This window comes from Entelurus aequoreus, linkage group LG20 (genome assembly GCF_033978785.1).
Source record: "Entelurus aequoreus isolate RoL-2023_Sb linkage group LG20, RoL_Eaeq_v1.1, whole genome shotgun sequence".
In the NCBI taxonomy this organism is placed as follows: domain Eukaryota; kingdom Metazoa; phylum Chordata; class Actinopteri; order Syngnathiformes; family Syngnathidae; genus Entelurus; species Entelurus aequoreus.
Genome location: NC_084750.1, coordinates 41,447,022 through 41,464,406, shown reverse-complemented (window position 1 = coordinate 41,464,406; position 17,385 = coordinate 41,447,022). Strand labels below are relative to the sequence as shown.

Below are 17,385 nucleotides of genomic sequence, written 5' to 3'. Positions count from 1 at the left end.
GGTGTCTGAAATCAGATTTCTTGGGGTCATCCACGATGAAAAGTTGAGGTGGAAAGCTCATATATTGCATGTGACAATATATAACGTATAATACAATGAGAATGTTATATTGCTAAATTATTCTACCTTATTTCAATTATTGTGCAGAAATATGGGGAAATACATATCACAGCAACATAATGCCTTTATTTCTTTTACAGAAAAGAGCAATTCCTATTATTTTCAAAGTAGGATATAGCGACTAGGGTTGCAAAGGAGTGGAAACTTTCCGGAAATTTACCACAGGAAGTTAAGCTCAGGATGTTTGGAAATGTTGACCATTTTTTGATTATTCAAAGTTGGACACCGTCCATGGAATATATGGGAATTAATGGGGAATTACAATAATGATATATTATTGGGCACTTGTCTATATGCTGCTGCATCTTTGTGCCATTTTTGACGTAGCGCTTTGCACAGTATTTGCAAATGTACACAGCCTTTCTGCCTACATTGGTTGGGGGGAAATGTCTCCACACCTCAAATGGTGTACGTGGCATTATTCTGGAGGAATGCACTGTGCAGGGTTGAAATTCAACGGAATTTGCATTAAATCAGGTTGTTTTAGCTAATAATCATGCTGCAAGATCTAGCATGTTGCATTCAATGTTTATTCCCATTAATTTCACATTAATTCCCATGGAAAGTTTCCAACTTTGAATATTCCCGGAATTTTGCAACCCTAATAGAGACCACACAAATCCACTCTTCATTAGGTCAGGATTATTAAAACTAAAAGACATTGTGGAATTGCATACTCTATTAGTGATGTTCAAAGCTAGAAATAAATTTATTTCCAGGGACTTACAAAAGTCATTTGTGTTCACGTCTGAAGATGAGAATCCCAGAAGGCCGTATGACTTTAAACATCCAAGAGAGCGGACAAATTTGACATAAATGTGCATGTCTGTTGCTGGTGTGAAAGCATGGAATTATCTAAAGAAAGACTTAAAAAGTTGCAAGAGTAGATTTGAATTTAAAAAGAGTTACAACAAGAGACAACAGGCATTGTATCAAATTGATTTTTGATTTTGATTGTGAAAATGCTTAAACGAAAAAATAAAAAGTGTGTTGGAGTTCAGGGGCCGTACTTATCAAACTTCTTAGAGTGCCATATTACACTTAAGTCCTGAGAATTTGCGAAATTTAGTCCTACTCTCAAACTTAAGAATAAAAGCTTTTTATCAACGTTCTTAAGTCTAAGAATCACTCCTACTCTCCACGATATTTAAGAGACCTTCAGAGGTGTCTTAAGTGGTTAGGAGTTGCCAGCAGGGGATGGCACTGAGGCGAGAGAGACGTGCGCGAACGTTCAGGGAACGGAACATTGTTTTTTGTTTTTTTTATGACGAGCAGCTGATCAAACGGTATCGTTTAGACAGAGCGGATATTATTTTTGTTACAGATTTAATACTTTTTGATTCCTTGTTGATTTCTGCATGTGGCTGCAGTGGGCTAGTATATATAGAGCCACCCACACCAGTTTCAAATTAGTTGCCTAATTAATGAATTGGAAAGAAAATGTTATGACAGTAGCGTATGTGTGTGGCCGTGAGGTGAGTGACGTCAGTGAGTGTGTGGGCGAGAGAAGAGAGGGAGCGGTAGCGTGAGTGCCGGCGGGGACTAGTTTGTTTTGTATTATTTTGTAGTTTATTGTCAAAATATACACTCCCATTGTCCACTTAAATATTTCCAAGATATTTCTTTATTCTTAGACAACGGATTCCATTCCGTGATTGGTCATTTCTATGGACACAGAAATGACGTCACCTAAAATTCCGTTTACGGCACATAGTAATGTCGTAATTCAGCTCTGAGTGTGACACTTAAGATTCAGTCCTACACTTCGCTGAAAGTGTGAGTAAGACGCTTGATAACTAACTTTTAAGTGCAGCTTTCAGCGAAGAATTTATTTACTCTTAAGTCAACTCTTAGCAGACTTCTTAGGAGTAATTCTAAGAAGCTTGATAAGTACGGCCCCAGGTGTTGATGGAGGGAACAGTGATAAAGTCATCTAAAATAATTTGTGTTAAAAAAAGGGGGCGGATAAATAACAGAATATTATTCTTCCATCTGCTCCTTTCTGATCATGGAAATGTATAAGAAACAAACAAAAAACAATGAAAGTGTGAAGTGTACGTGGCTTGTATATACGCATTTTCATGAAAGGAATAACAAGAAATGATGATGACATGTCAGGTTCAAACACCGATGACATCTATTAAATAGACAAGAAGCAAGGAATTAAACAGAGACAGGATGCCTGGAGCTCGCGTCAGGTCCTGCTTCCTCTCCGCTTTGTAGATCTCGGGTCAAGACAAGATCTTCCTGTGGATCACAATAGATCAAAGAAACCGACACTTTCATGTCGCTTCCCATCATACACAGTGGAGTTTTACAAGCCTTTTGCTTGGTAAGATCAAAAACAGCTTTTGTCTGCTCGCTGGGAACTTGTGGGAACACAAAGTTTTGTGATAACTTAGATACAATTATTCTGACAGAAATAATGGCAGGGTTTTGGGCGGGGCTTACAAATGTACCTGGAGCGAGTTTAGAAACCTGAGCGCAGGGCAGGGATGACCACGACCCGCGCTCCCCGGAACTCATTTGATTGGTCGCTGCAAAGTCTCTCGCTTGAGCCTCGAGTACTGAAAGAAACACAACTCTTTTATTAATAGACTCCCTGCATAACTTGCAAAATGGCTGACATCTGTAGTTTTTCTCGCAGAGATCTCTATGATGATTAAAGCTAAAATGGTTAAAAAATTATCTTGCGAACTCGTGTTCAATATGGTAAATAATTCCAAATGTCATATTCCAGAGATTGGGAGGAATACATTTTCTGTTGCATTGTGACTTTCATGTCAACTCATTAGTGAAGTGAAGTGAATTATATTTATATAGCGCTTTTCTCTAGTGACTCAAAGCACTTTACATAGTGAAACCCAATATCTAAGTTACATTTAAACCAGCGTGGGTGGCACTGGGAGCAGGTGGGTAAAGTGTCTTGCCCAAGGACACGACGGCAGTGACAAGGATGGTGGAAGTGGAACCTGGAACTCTCAAGTTGCTGGCATGGCCACTCTACCATCCGAGCTATACCAGTCAAACTGTCTGATTTTCACCAACAGACCCTACTTTACTGGAAATTATTGTTTAAACACAATTTCTCTCCACACAACACACCCAGTGTTTCCCACACATTCATTTATTTGTGGCGGCCCGCCACGAAAGAATTACGTCCGCCACAAATAAAAAACTAAAAACAAAAATAGAAAATAAAAAAAAATGTTTTGTCCTGTCCAGCTTCTCAGGCAAATCATATAGCAGATGTAGATGCCCATATCGGCTGTTCAGATTTACTTTACAAAAGAGAAGTGTAGGATACTTCTCTTGTTGCCTTATTTGTATTTGACCACTACTGTTTTCTGTTTATTTGTTACTGACTGTGGCAGAACACCTCTGCCTCTGTTTCACTTTATGTTGCTGGTAAATAATATGGTTGTAGTAGTAGGCTAAAGTTAAATTATTTAGTATGCACTAATTAAAGGGGCAGAGCTTTAAGAGACATTTTGGCTTTTATATTTTATAAGATATATATTTTGTAAGAACCACAATTAATAAATATATTTCAGTGAATAACTTATTGTTCAAATCTGTATATAAATATGTACACAAAGTGTTGTAATTATATTGTAAAATGGATGGATGGACATTTAAAACAAAACTGTTATTATTAATTAGTAAGTATACATTTTTTGAGCCTTTTTAGAGAAAATCATATCATTGTAGTAAATTATGCAAATTACTCGATGGTGTCATGGTGACCACACCCATAGCCACGCCCGTCGCCACGCCCCCACCGCCATAGGTATGTTGGCAGTTTATGGGAAACACTGACACCTATATGTGTACAGCTCCACTAATGGACATTGGAGTGTTACTTTTAAAGGCAAAATTAAAGTATTGTTAGAAACATACTTGTATATGGGACTTTATTGTATTATATGTATAGTACATGTTCCAAAAAGAAAAAAAGCATAAAACACCACCAGAATTAGAGATATTACAAGTCAAAATGATGAAGCTTAGTGTTACGCTCATGACTTGGTGTAACTAAACATTACCCTATAAGATGAAGGCAATTGCATTTTATTGATATTTGAAATGTATTCAATGTTTATAAATGAATATTTAAATATACTAAATGTAAAAAAGGGAATAAATATTCAAAATAAGATCATTAAATGAAATCTAGTTTGGTTACGCCATCATGAGCGCAACACAAGGTTGTAAAAGTTTCAACTCCAATTCTAAATAAGATGTCAAAAGCAAACTGAAATCAAATACACGCAGCTTAAAGATTGATCAATACCTATTTATTTAATAATTTAGTAATACATAAATATGATGATTTATAAAAAATATAAAAGAAATATACCTGAACAGAACGCTCATGATGGTTACACCAAAAAGTAACGCTATGAATCGTGTTTTTCCAAGTTTTAGGGGCATTTTTATGCTATTTCCAAGCATCTCCTTTTTATTATCGTTGATTTTAAATGGTCAAACTAATGCATTTTATATATGCATGCCCTAGTAAACAAAAAAAAAATATTTATTTTGATTGTTAGAGATAGGGAGAGAAGCTCTGCCATCCGGGAGGAGCTCAAAGTAAAGCCGCTGCTCCTCCACATGGAGAGGAGCCAGATGAGGTGGTTCGGGCATCTGGTCAGGATGCCACCGAACGCCTCCCTAAGGAGGTGTTTAGGGCACGTCCGGCCGGTAGGAGGCCACGGGGAAGACCCAGGACACGTTGGGAAGACTATGTCTCCCGGCTGGCCTGGGAACGCCTCGGGATCCCCCGGGAAGAGCTGGACGAAGTGGCTGGGGAGAGGGAAGTCTGGACTTCCCTGCTTAGGCTGCTGCCCCCGCGACCCGACCTCGGATAAGCGGAAGAAGATGGATGGATGGATGGATGAATAGAACCAACTCTGTAGGTATTTGGGCAGTCAGACATTTTATGGACACTTGTGGCAGTTTGTTAAGTATGCAAACATTTATGAAAAGTATTAATGTTGTTGTTCAAAAAATCAGTTTCAAAAGATCACCAAAGCAATACCTCTATCCTTAAAATGTATGGTGACTCGGATGTTTTTATATTCAATTACTACCCCTTGTCTGAGAAACCTTAATATTGAAGATGTTCATTTCCTGGATGAAAAATGTTCCAACAAATACATGAGGACAGTTTTAGTGAAAGAATATTATCCGGGCACAGTTCATAGACAATATAGCCTGAAGGAGTTTAGAAAAGTTGAGCTAAGGAAAATAAGGACAATACATATTACATACCCAATTCTTCCCAAAATTAAAGAAATAAAATTCAATATTATTAATGCAATATACCCTTCAAAGGATTTTTTGAAACTTAAATTGAACATGGAGGTTGATAGCTGTTGTATCTGTGGAGCTGTAGAGCAGTGTTTTTCAACCACTGTGCCGCGGCACACTAGTGTTCCGTGAGATACAGTCTGGTGTGCCGTGGGAGATGATCTAATTTCATCTGTTTGGGTTAAAAATATTTTTTGCAAACCAGTAATTATAGTCTGCAAACTATGTGTTGTTGTTGAGTGTCGGTGCTGTCTAGAGCTCGGCAGAGTAACCGTGTAATACTCTTCCATATCAGTAGGTGGCAGGCAGTAGCTAATTGCTTTGTAGATGTTGGAAACTGCGGGAGGCAGCGTGCAGGTAAAAAGGTATCTAATGCTTAAACCAAAAATAAAAAAAAGGTCAGTGCTCCTAAGAAAAGGCATTGAAGCTTAGAGAAGGCTATGCAGAACGAAACTAAAACTGAACTGGCTACAAAGTAAACAAAAACAGAACGCTGGACGACAGCAAAGACTTACTGTGGAGCAAAGACGGCGTCCACAAAGTACATCCGAACGTGACATGACAATCAACAATGTCCCCACAAAGAAGGATAAAAACAACTGAAATATCCTTGATTGCTAAAACAAAGTAGATGCGCTCGCTCAAAGGAAAACATGAAACTGCTACAGGAAAATACCAAAAAAAGAGAAAAAGCCACTAAAATATGATGATTTCTGCTGGTGGTGTGCCTCCGGATTTTTTCAACGCAAAAAATGTGCCTGGGCTCAAAAAAGGTTGAAAAACACTGGTGTAGAGGATGTCAATCGTCTGTTTGTGGAATGTGAGAGTGGACATGTGTTCTGGGAGGAGATCAGAGATTGGCTGAGAAACAAGGGCGTGGACATGTCTCCATCCTCTATAGAAGAGATCAAATTTGGTATTTTTATAAACGACTGTAACATAGAAATGTTTGTCAACATTATTATGCTACGGGTAAAAAAAAAAATGTCTACATAAATGTAGAGTCATGAAAGTAAGGACTACATTTTCTAATTAGCTTAATGGTTTATTAAATAATAATAAATAATGATAATAAAAAAAGTCAAAAGTCAAGGCACTTTCAACATCAGTGAAACATGCCAAGGAAAGAAAACAAAAGCAAATACAGAGAGTATATATATTATATAATAATAAAAAATAATAATAGAAAATATGAAAAAATAAAATAAAAATGGTTACCTAAATCACTTTAAATGTTTTTAACAAAGATATCAATTTTAAGGCTTTTGTACTCTTAATCAAATCTTGGAGAATGATTAAGATTAAAAAATCCCTTAAATTGATATCGTTGTTAAAAACATTTAAAGTGATTTAGGTAGCCTTTTTTTTTTCATATTTCTTCTTATTTATTATTATTTAAGACTCTCTGTATTTGCTTTTGTTTTCTTTCCTTGCCATGTTTAACTGATGTTGAAAGTGCCTTGACATTTGTGTGCATTATAAATGTATGTTTGTTGTTCAATATAAACAAAAACATTAATTAAAAAAAGATCTCTATGATGAGCTCCACAACAAGAACTACAACATACTGTATATCAACTGCCTGTGGAACAAACTTCCATCATCAGGGTTCCTAATAGTTTCTGAAGGAAAACAACATCACAGTTTCTGAAGAAGAACCCGCGTTTTCACAACAAAGGGCCACATTGCCACAGCATAGACTAGAGCAGGGGTCACCAACGCGGTGCCCGCGGGCACCAGGTAGCCCGTAAGGACCAGATGAGTAGCCCGCTGACCTGTTCTAAAAATAGCTCAAATAGCAGCACTTACCAGTGAGCTGCCTCTATTTTTTTAATTTTTGATTTATTTACTAGCAAGCTCGTCTTGCTTTGCTCGAAATGTTTAATTCTAAGAGAGACAAAACTCAAATAGAATTTGAAAATCCAAGAAAATATTTTAAAGACTTGGTCTTCACTAACTGACAAAGAAACAGATAACAGATTTGGTGTCCAGTTCAAAGTGTGACATGATTTATTTAAAAATTTGAGAGTTGACTTTTGTATTTTACATGAGTTATTATTTGTACAAACATGGTGCAAAGTAATTCATGATTTGTTAAAAAATGTTAGTGGCTAGCTAGTTAAAATGGGATATTGTGATTTCACAAGAAGTGATCATTTGAAAATGATCACTTCTAAAAATGTGCACTTAGAGAAAATGTAAAAATAAAGTGTTGCATATTGATATTTATCTGTTTCTATATATATTTATTGTGAGAAATCATTAAGATGATCAGTGTTTCCACAAAGATAAATATCATTAATTATTAATAATAACATAGAGTTAAAGGTAAATTGAGCAAATTGGCTATTTCTGGCAATTTATTTAAGTGTGTATCAAACTGGTAGCCCTTCGCATTAATCAGTACCCAAGAAGTAGCTCTTGGTTTCAAAAAGGTTGGTGACCCCTGCACTAGAGCATGCAGTTGGCAATCACAATTTAATCCTATTTAACAGTATTAATATCATGGAAAACTAGTGTAACCTACCCCCAAAAGTGGATGTTCAGTGGATGCTTCCTGTGTGTACAATTTGCATTTGGCATGAAGATGACTGGCGAGTGCAATGTTGTCAACTTTTCATCACATCTTTACCTTCAGCATGCTTCCTTCATTCAGCAGGTGTCATAATGAACAAAACAACGATTAACTTTCCCTCAGCGGCCGATGGACTGCATGAGAAATCAGCGAGAGCAGCCAGAAGAAGAAGAAGAAAGGACTTTGCAGCGACCAATCAAATGAGCTGCGGGGAACGTGGTCATCACCTGCTCTGCGCTAGGGTTTCTAAACTGGCTTACCCTGAAGCAGTTTTACTAGACTCGGGCTTGCAGATAAACACCGTCGAAGAAGAAAGGAGGACCTAGGGCGTCAATTAAGTTTAAAAATACCCTTAAATATGAAATTAAGAAGCAAAAGTTTATTTATTTATTTTTCATTTATCTTCAATAGGCCTGTGTGTGTTGCTGTCAGCGGATTTATCCCCTGCTCCGAGAGAAATCTTGTATTTTTAAACATAATTTAGTCAACTATTTGTATTACTTTTTGACTACTTATCTAATTCATAAAACACACTGGTCAACTTTTACTTTCAGAATTGGTTTTATATATGCAGTAGATTACAGCACCAAGAGATTGCTAGGATATCTTTGTAATTGATCAAATGTTAAATTTATTACGATGCATTAATTAATTAATAACAGGAGGGAACATCTGAAGTAGAGATAAACGCTTTAAAATGTAATATTGGAAATGATCGGTATCGCTTTCAAAATTATCGGTAACGGTTTCAAAAAGTAAAATTTATGACTTTTTAAAACGCCGCTGTGTACACGGACGCCAATAAACCTTAAAGGCACTGCCTTTGCGTGCCGGCCCAATCATATAATATCTACAGCTTTTCACACACACAAGTGAATGCCAGCATACTTGGTCAACAGCCATACAGGTCACACTGAGGGTGAGGGTGACCGTATAAACAACTTTAACACTGTTACAAATATGCGCCACGCTGTGAACCCACACCAAACAAGAATGACAAACACATTTCGGGAGAACATCCGCCCCGTAACACAACATAAACACAACAGAACAAATACCCAGAACCCCTTGCAGCACTATATACTCTTCCGGGACGTTACAATATACACTCCCATCCAACCCCGCCCACCTCAACCTCCTCATGCTCGCTCATGGAGAGCATGTCCCAAATTCCAAGCTGCTGTTTTGAAGCATGTTAAAAAAAATAATGCACTTTGTGACTTCAATAATAAATATGGCAGTGCCATGTTGGCATTTTTTTCCATAACTTGAGTTGATTTATTTTGGAAAACCTTGTTACATTGTTTAATGCATCCAGCGGGGCATCACAACAAAATTAGGCATAATAATGTGTTCATTCCACGACTGTATATATCGGTATCGGTTGATATCGGAATCGGTAATTAAGAGTTGGACAATATCAGAATATCGGATATTGGCAAAAAAGCCATTATTGGACATCTCTACTTTGAAGCAATTATTCCTATGTATTAGTTATGATACAGTTAATGGATGATATATTATATGATTGCTTTATTTTTTAAATATAATTTAATATGGCAGTCAAGCATTAGCTTCACTCACCCGATGATGTTCCGTTGTTGGATGTCCTCTCATTTTCTGCCATTTTTAGGTTTTGTCGGGACTCCTGATGACGTTTTGAGACATCTCCTACAACTACAGCACCAGAATTGTGCTGCTGAAGCAAGTCCGTTTTTTAAAATTTTTTGTAAGGGTCCCCCCTTACGACATTTTAGCAAAAAAATGTTTTCGTAAAATATGCATTTTCTTACATTTACGGGTTTTGTCGGGACTCCTGATGACGTTTTGAGACATCTCCTACAACTACAGCACCAGTATTGTGCTGCTGAAGCAAGTCCATTTTTTTACAACATTTTAGCAAAATATTTTTTTTCATAAAATATACATTTTCTTCCATTTTCTTCCATTTTCAGGTTTTGTCGGGACTCCTGATGAGGTTTTGAGACATCTCCTACAACTACAGCACCAGAATTGTGCTGCTGAAGCAAGTCTGTTTTTTTGAATTTTTTTAAGGGTCCCTCTTACATTTTAGCAAAAAAGTTTTCCAAAAAATTGCATTTTCTGCCACTTTCGGGGTTTGTCGGGACTCCTAATGACGTTTTGCGACATTTCCTACAACTACAGCACCAGTATTGTGCTGCTGAAACAAGTACGTTTTTTTCCGAATTTTTTTAAGGGTCCCCCCTTACGACATTTTACGAACATTTTTCAGAAAATATTAATTTTCTGTCATTTACGGGTTTTGTAAGGACTCTTGATGAGGTTTTGAGACATCTCCTACAACCTAAGGACAAGTATTGTGCTGCTGAACCAAGTCCGTTTATTTTTTATTTTTGTGTATTTATTCCCTTACGACATTTTAGCGAAAAAAAGTTTTCAAAAAATATGCATTTTCTGCCATTTTCGGGTTTTGTCGGGACTCCTGATAAGGTTTTGAGACATCTCCTACAACTAAAGACTTGTGCTGCTGAAGCAAGTCCGTTTTTTAAATTTTTGTGTAAGGGTCCCCCCTTACGACATTTTAGCGAAAACATTTTTCAAAAAATATGCATTTTCTGCCATTTTCGGGTTTTGTCGGGACTCCTGATGAGGTTTTGAAACATCTCCTACAACTACAGGGCAAGTATTGTGCCGCTGAAGCAAGTCCGTTTTTAAATTTTTTGTATAAGGACACCCCCCCCCCCCCCCCCCCACGCCATTTTAGCGAAAAAAAAAGTTTTTAAAAAATATGCATTTTCTGCCATTTACTGTTTTTTTAGGTACTCCTGATGAGGTTTTGAGACATCTCCTACAACTACAGCACCAGTTTTGTGCTGCTGAAGCAAGTCAGTTTTTTAAATTTTTGGGTAAGGGTCCCCCCTTTACGACATTTTTTTTCAAAAAATATGCATTTTCTGCCATTTTCGGGTTTTGTCGGGACTCCCGATGAGGTTTTGAAACATCTCCTACAACTACAGGACAAGTATTGTGCTGCTGAAGCAAGACCATTTCTAAAAGTTTTGTGAAACATTTTAGTGAGCCGCTCACAAACACTATGGTACTTTTAACTCTTGACTTGGAAACACATTCGACTCTCGCTCTCAGTCATATTCCATTTGAATTTTGGTCCATCTAATTCTAATATAATCCTCAAATGTTTGTGTTTTAGTTACTTCACAAGGTAACTAACCTGGAAAAGACAGGTAAGGTTTGGTAGAGTCCAAGACACCAACCAGCAAGCTTGCGTCCCACGCTTCCTCCAGGTAGCGGCGGGCGGAAGTAGTCACACTTAAAAGGGACCAACAAGCGACAACACAGTACACATGTTTGGTTACGATCTTCATTTCTCCCAACATAGACATGGAAAAACGGCTACATTATACAGTATGTTGAATAAAAGGGGATTTAAATAAATGTGAAAAGTTATTTTTCTCTTCAACTTAGACCTTTTAAAATAAATTGAAGACATGAGCTAGCAAGCAAGCCGCTGACAAACACTATCGTACGAAACAATCTCTCTCTCAATCATATATTTGAACTTTAAAATGTTTGATTATTAAACGTTTGTGTTTGAGATACTTCACGTTACTAACCTGAAAAAATACAGGTAATATTTTGGAAAAGTGAAAACAAGAACACGCAACCTTTTTGAAAAAAAAAAAATTAATTATAAATAATTAAAGCAAATATAAATAGAATATAAAAATATTAATAAAAACACAGAATAAGATAAACAATTCAAAAAGACAAAGGCTATACTAAATCGCTCAAAATTTTTCCAATAAAGATATACAAACCCCGTTTCAATATGATTTGGGAAATTGTATTAGATGTAAATATAAATGGAATACAATGATTTGCAAATCATTTTCCACCCATATTCAGTTGAATATGCTACAAAGACAACATATTTGATGTTCAAACTTTTAAACATTTTTTTTTTGCAAATAATTATTAACTTTAGAATTTGATGCCAGCAACACGTGACAAAGAAGTTGGGAAAGGTGGCAATAAATACTGATAAAGTTGAGGAATGCTCATCAAACACTTATTTGGAACATCCCACAGATGAACAGGCAAATTGGGAACAGGTGGGTGCCATGATTGGGTATAAAAACAGCTTCCCAAAAAATGCTCAGTCTTTCACAAGAAAGGATGGGGCGAGGTACACCCCTTTGTCCACAACTGCGTGAGCAAATAGTCAAACAGTTTAAGAACAACGTTTCTCAAAGTGCAATTGCACGAAATTTAGGGATTTCAACATCTACGCTCCATAATATCATCAAAACGTTCAGAGAATCTGGAGAAATCACTCCACGTAAGCGGCATGGCCGGAAACCAACATTGAATGACCGTGACCTTGGATCCCTCAGACGGCACTGTATCAGAAACCGACATCAATCTCTAAAGGATATCACCACATGGGCTCAGGAACACTTCAGAAAACCACTGTCAGTAACTACAGTTGGTCGCTACATCTGTAAGTGCAAGTTAAAGCTCTACTATGTAAAGCGAAAGCCATTTATCAACAACACCCAGAAACACCGCCGGCTTCTCTGGGCTTGAGATCATCTAAGATGGACTCATGCAAAGTGGAAAAATGTTCTGTGGTCTGACGAGTCCACATTTCAAATTGCTTTTGGAAATATTCGACATCGTTTCATCTGGACCAAAGGGGAAGCGAACCATCCAGACTGTTATCGACGCAAAGTGTAAAAGCCAGCATGTGTGATGGTATGGGAGTGTATTAGTGCCCAAGGCATGGGTAACTTACACATCTGTGAAGGCACCATTAATACTGAAAGGTACATACAGGTTTTGGAACAACATATGCTGCCATCTAAGCGCCGTCTTTTTCATGGACGCCCCTGCTTATTTCAGCAAGACAATGCCAAGCCACATTCAGCACGTGTTACAACAGCGTGACTCCGTAAAAAAAGAGTGCGGGTACTTTCCTGGCCCGCCTGCAGTCCAGACCTGTCTCCCATCGAAAATGTGTTGCGCATTATGAAGCGTAAAATACGACAGCGGAGACCCCGGACTGTTGAACGACTGAAGCTGTACGTAAAACAAGAATGGGAAAGAATTCCACTTTCAAAGCTTCAACAATTAGTTTCCTCAGTTCCCAATCGTTTATTGAGTGTTGTTAAAAGAAAAGGTGATGTAACACAGTGGTGAACATGCCCTTTCCCAACTACTTTGGCACATGTTGCAGCCATGAAATTCTAAGTTAATTATTATTTGCAAAAATAAAAATAAAATTTATGAGTTTGAACATCAAATATGTTGTCTTTGTAGTGCATTCAATTGAAAATGGGTTGAATAGGATTTGCAAATCATTGTATTCCGTTTATATTTACATCTAACACAATTTCCCAACTCATATGGAAACGGGGTTTGTACATTTAAGGGCTTTTGTACTTTTAGTTGATCATTTCCTGTTGGGGCGGCAGGCGGAAGTAGTCCCACCTACAAAGGGTCCTACAGGCCACTAACCCAATACACATTTTTGATTGCACTCTTCATTTCTCCTCAGAACTACAGCTACATTATACAGTATGTTGAATACAAGGTGATTTGAATAACAGTGATAACATTGTGAGGCAACACGTTCATTTTGTGTAAATATGTCGGATTATAGCAAGGATGCAAATTAGCAAGCGTGCTGCTCACCCTGATTGGGACTGAAAGGCTGTTCCTGATTTTTCCGCCTTTTATGGAAATGTTTTGTTCCGAGGTGGTTATTTCGTGTTGCACCTTGCCCTGCTGCGGAGAACTTTGGCTCGTCTTTTATGGCTGTATTCCTAAACAAGGATGGGGGCTTGGCCATACATACATTTATGAAGGAAAATAGCATTTTTGAATACAGGTTTCCATTGTGGAAAAACGTGCGCTCCTCTAACCTTTTTCGCCAAGTACCAACATAACGACCAACATTAAAATACAGTAGCATAGAAGTCCTAAGTATTCATTAAAAACAAGGCAGAAGTCTTATTCAACAAGTATATTTAAAATGTTTGGCCAGTGTAAGTGCACAGTTTGAACAGTAACACCGTTTGTATTTAGTAACATTTCTATAAGTGATGGACGTGACGGAGTTAGACGGTTCCGTTTGTGTCTTGTCTTGTCAAACACCTCCACATGCTATGTAGCGTAGCGACATTCACAATAACATGTAATATATCATTATCATAATATCATTTTAAGCATATGCCGGCGTATTCATATCATATACGTATCAACGTTCACTTTTTCCTTCAACATTACAAATCATGGCAGACTTGATGAAAGACAACACACATAATTAAATAATCACTTACAGCACAAGGTCTGCTCTCACTGGGATGTCGACTGATGGGATGTTTACATCTTCTTGTTTCGATGAAGAATAATCATAATCCTGGTGAAGGGTTAAAAAAAGACAGTGTCACAAATCAGTGTCTTTCTCGCCATCTCTGGGTAGAAGATGAATGTGACAGATGACCAACTTTTTGGTTTATGTCCTCAACGTTCTACTATCCAGGTGAGAGGCTTGTTTTATAATGAAGAATGAACTTCTAACAGTTAACAGGCGATCATCAGCAGCTCAATATGTCAAGGGCACAGCTTAAAATAGTTTGTCCGCTTATTATAAACATATATCGCTAATACTTGCTTAATATTCACGTCACAAGATGTAAATTAAGTATTGTTGGGATGTTTTTTCAGAGTGATGTAGAGGCAACATGGATTTACTCTCTTTAGCACAAGCTGATTCTTACAAATTAGAATGCAGAAATTAAATAAAAATACATACAGTTGTGGTCAAAAATGTACATACACTTGTAAAGAACATAATGTCATGGCTGTCTTGGGTTTCCAATACTTTCCTATTTTTTTGTGATAGAGTGATTGGAGCACATACTTGTTTGTCACAAAAAACATTCATGAAGTTTGCTTCTTTTATGAATTTATTATGGGTCTACTGAAAATGTGAGCAAATGTGCTGGGTCAAAAGTATACATACAGCAATGTTAATATTTGCTTACATGTCCCTTGGCAAGTTTACCTGCAATAAGGCGCTTTTGGCAGCCATCCACAAGCTTCTGCTTGAATTTTTGACCACTCCTATTGACAAAATTGGTGCAGTTCAGCTAAACGTGTTGGATTTCTGACATGGACTTGTTTCTTCAGCATTGTCCACACGTTTAAGTCAGGACTTTGGGAAGGCCATTCTAAAACCTTAATTCTAGCCCGATTTAGCCATTCCTTTACCACTTTTGAGGTGTGTTTGGGGTCATTGTCCTGTTGGAACACCCAACTGCGCCCAAGACCCAACCTCCGGGTTGATGATTTTAGCTTGTCCTGAAGAATTTGGAGGTAATCCTCCTTTTTCATTGTCCCATTTAAAGCACCAGTTCCATTGGCAGCAAAACAGGCCAAGAGCTAAATACTACCACCACCATGCTTGACGGTAGGAATGGCGTTCCTGGGATTAAAGGCCTCACCTTTTCTCCTCCAAACACTTTGCTGGGTATTGTGGCCAAACAGCTTAGTTTTTGTTTCATCTGACCACAGAACTTTCCTCCAGAAGGTCTTATCTTTGTCTATGTGATGTCAGATGAAACAAGTCCATGTCAGAAAACCAACACATTTAGCTAAACTGCACCAATTTTGTCAAGAGGAGTGGTCAAAAATTCAAGCAGAAGCTTGTGGATGGCTACCAAAAGTGCCTTATTGCAGGTAAACTTGCCAAGGGACATGTAAGCAAATATTAACATTGCTGTATGTATACTTTTGACCCAGCACATTTGCTCACATTTTCAGTAGAACGATAATAAATTCATAAGAGAACCAAACTTCATGAATGTTTTTTGTGACCAACAAGTATGTGCTCCAAACACTCTATCACAAAAAAAATAAGAGTTGTAGAAATGATTGGAAACTCAAGACAGCCATGACATGTTCTTGACCACGACTGTATGTGTTGTTGTCTCTCATAAGCAAGCCAGGAATTTTGTCATTTTAGGGGCAACCTTTTGAGGGAACAAAAGCTAAATATGGCGGCAGGAAGGTCATCAAATAAAACAATGATATTAAGTCTACGGTCATATTTCATGTAGCTTAAAGGTTAAAGATGATTACATTTTTAATTTGCATTACTTTCACTTGCAGCTTTTACAGTTATGTAATGGAAAACACATTTTAATCAGCATTTTTTCAAAATAGAACCCATGCTGAAGTGTTTTTTGCCCACGATAAGACCACTTCCTGTCTTAGTACATTTAAAAGGAAGCCACGCTTAAGCTAGGTGTTTATTTTGCCCACAATGGTGATAACCTGTTGGGGTTTTATATTATTTGGAGTTTGCATGTTCTCTGCGTAACTTTGTGGGTTCCCTCTGGGTACTCCAGCTTCCTCCCACCTCCAAAAACATGCACCTGGGGATAGGTTGATTGGCAACACTAGATTGGCCCTAGTGTGTGAATGTGAGTGTGAATGTTGTCTGTCTATCTGTGTTGGCCCTGTGATGAGGTGGCGACTTGTTCAGGGTGTACCCCGCCTTCTGCCCGAATGTAGCTGAGATAGGCTCCCACAACCCCGAAGGGGACAAGCGGTAGAAAATGGATGGATGGATAGTGCACAGCCAGGAGGGTTCTTTAAGCGGTTTTCCTTCATGTTAAACTAGCGTGGCCGATATGTCATACTGTATATGTTTAGTTTGTCTTCTCATTCTTTAACAAATGTATCAAACATTCTTACCTTACCTTACCTAACCTTAGCTCAACAGACTTCTTCCTTCAGTGCACTGGGCTTTGGAGTCGGAGACATCGGCACATCCGGATTAGAGGCTGTGATGCTTTGTGTTGTGCAGCACGGTGCTGCATGTCGGACTGCGGAGATTCATACTAGGCAGAATGAAAGCCACCATTGGTCAAAGAAGCCGCAATGACACGAAAATCCCGCAGAGGAAAGAGACGTGTCAGTCTAGGCGTTACTGTCAATGTGCCCGTGGCGCTAGACCTGGGCTGATAACAAATTTTACTGGGTGATGTACTGACCTAGGAATTATTGCCAATAAACAATACTATTATCAACATTATTTTGAGACCAGATCAAACACTGATGACATGATAATACATAATGATAATAACAATGCAAGTATACCCTTTCAAATGCAATATACGTGTTTTTCTCATATATATTAACATTGTTATTGGAATGTTTAAATATCCAAGTTAAATTTTGAAAAAAAAAAATATATAATATATATACACTACCGTTCAAAAGTTTGGGGTCACCCAAACAATTTTGTGGAATAGCCTTCATTTGTAAGAACAAGAATAGACTGTCGAGTTTCAGATGAAAGTTCTCTT

At 37.7% G+C, this 17,385-nt stretch overlaps 1 protein-coding gene across 5 annotated transcripts in view; it reads right to left on the bottom strand.

The window, feature by feature from the left end:
* Positions 1–17,385, bottom strand: part of col16a1 (collagen, type XVI, alpha 1) — a 378,064-nt gene that overhangs the window by 305,685 nt on the left and 54,994 nt on the right. For all 5 annotated transcript variants that reach the window (XM_062030118.1, XM_062030122.1, XM_062030121.1 and 2 more), the window contains 4 exons: positions 16,777–16,917; positions 14,350–14,429; positions 11,220–11,317; positions 2,580–2,687 (listed from right to left, as the gene is read on the bottom strand). The gene's annotated coding sequence lies outside the window, so the exon portion shown is untranslated. The remainder of the gene's footprint in view (positions 1–2,579; positions 2,688–11,219; positions 11,318–14,349; positions 14,430–16,776; positions 16,918–17,385) is intronic.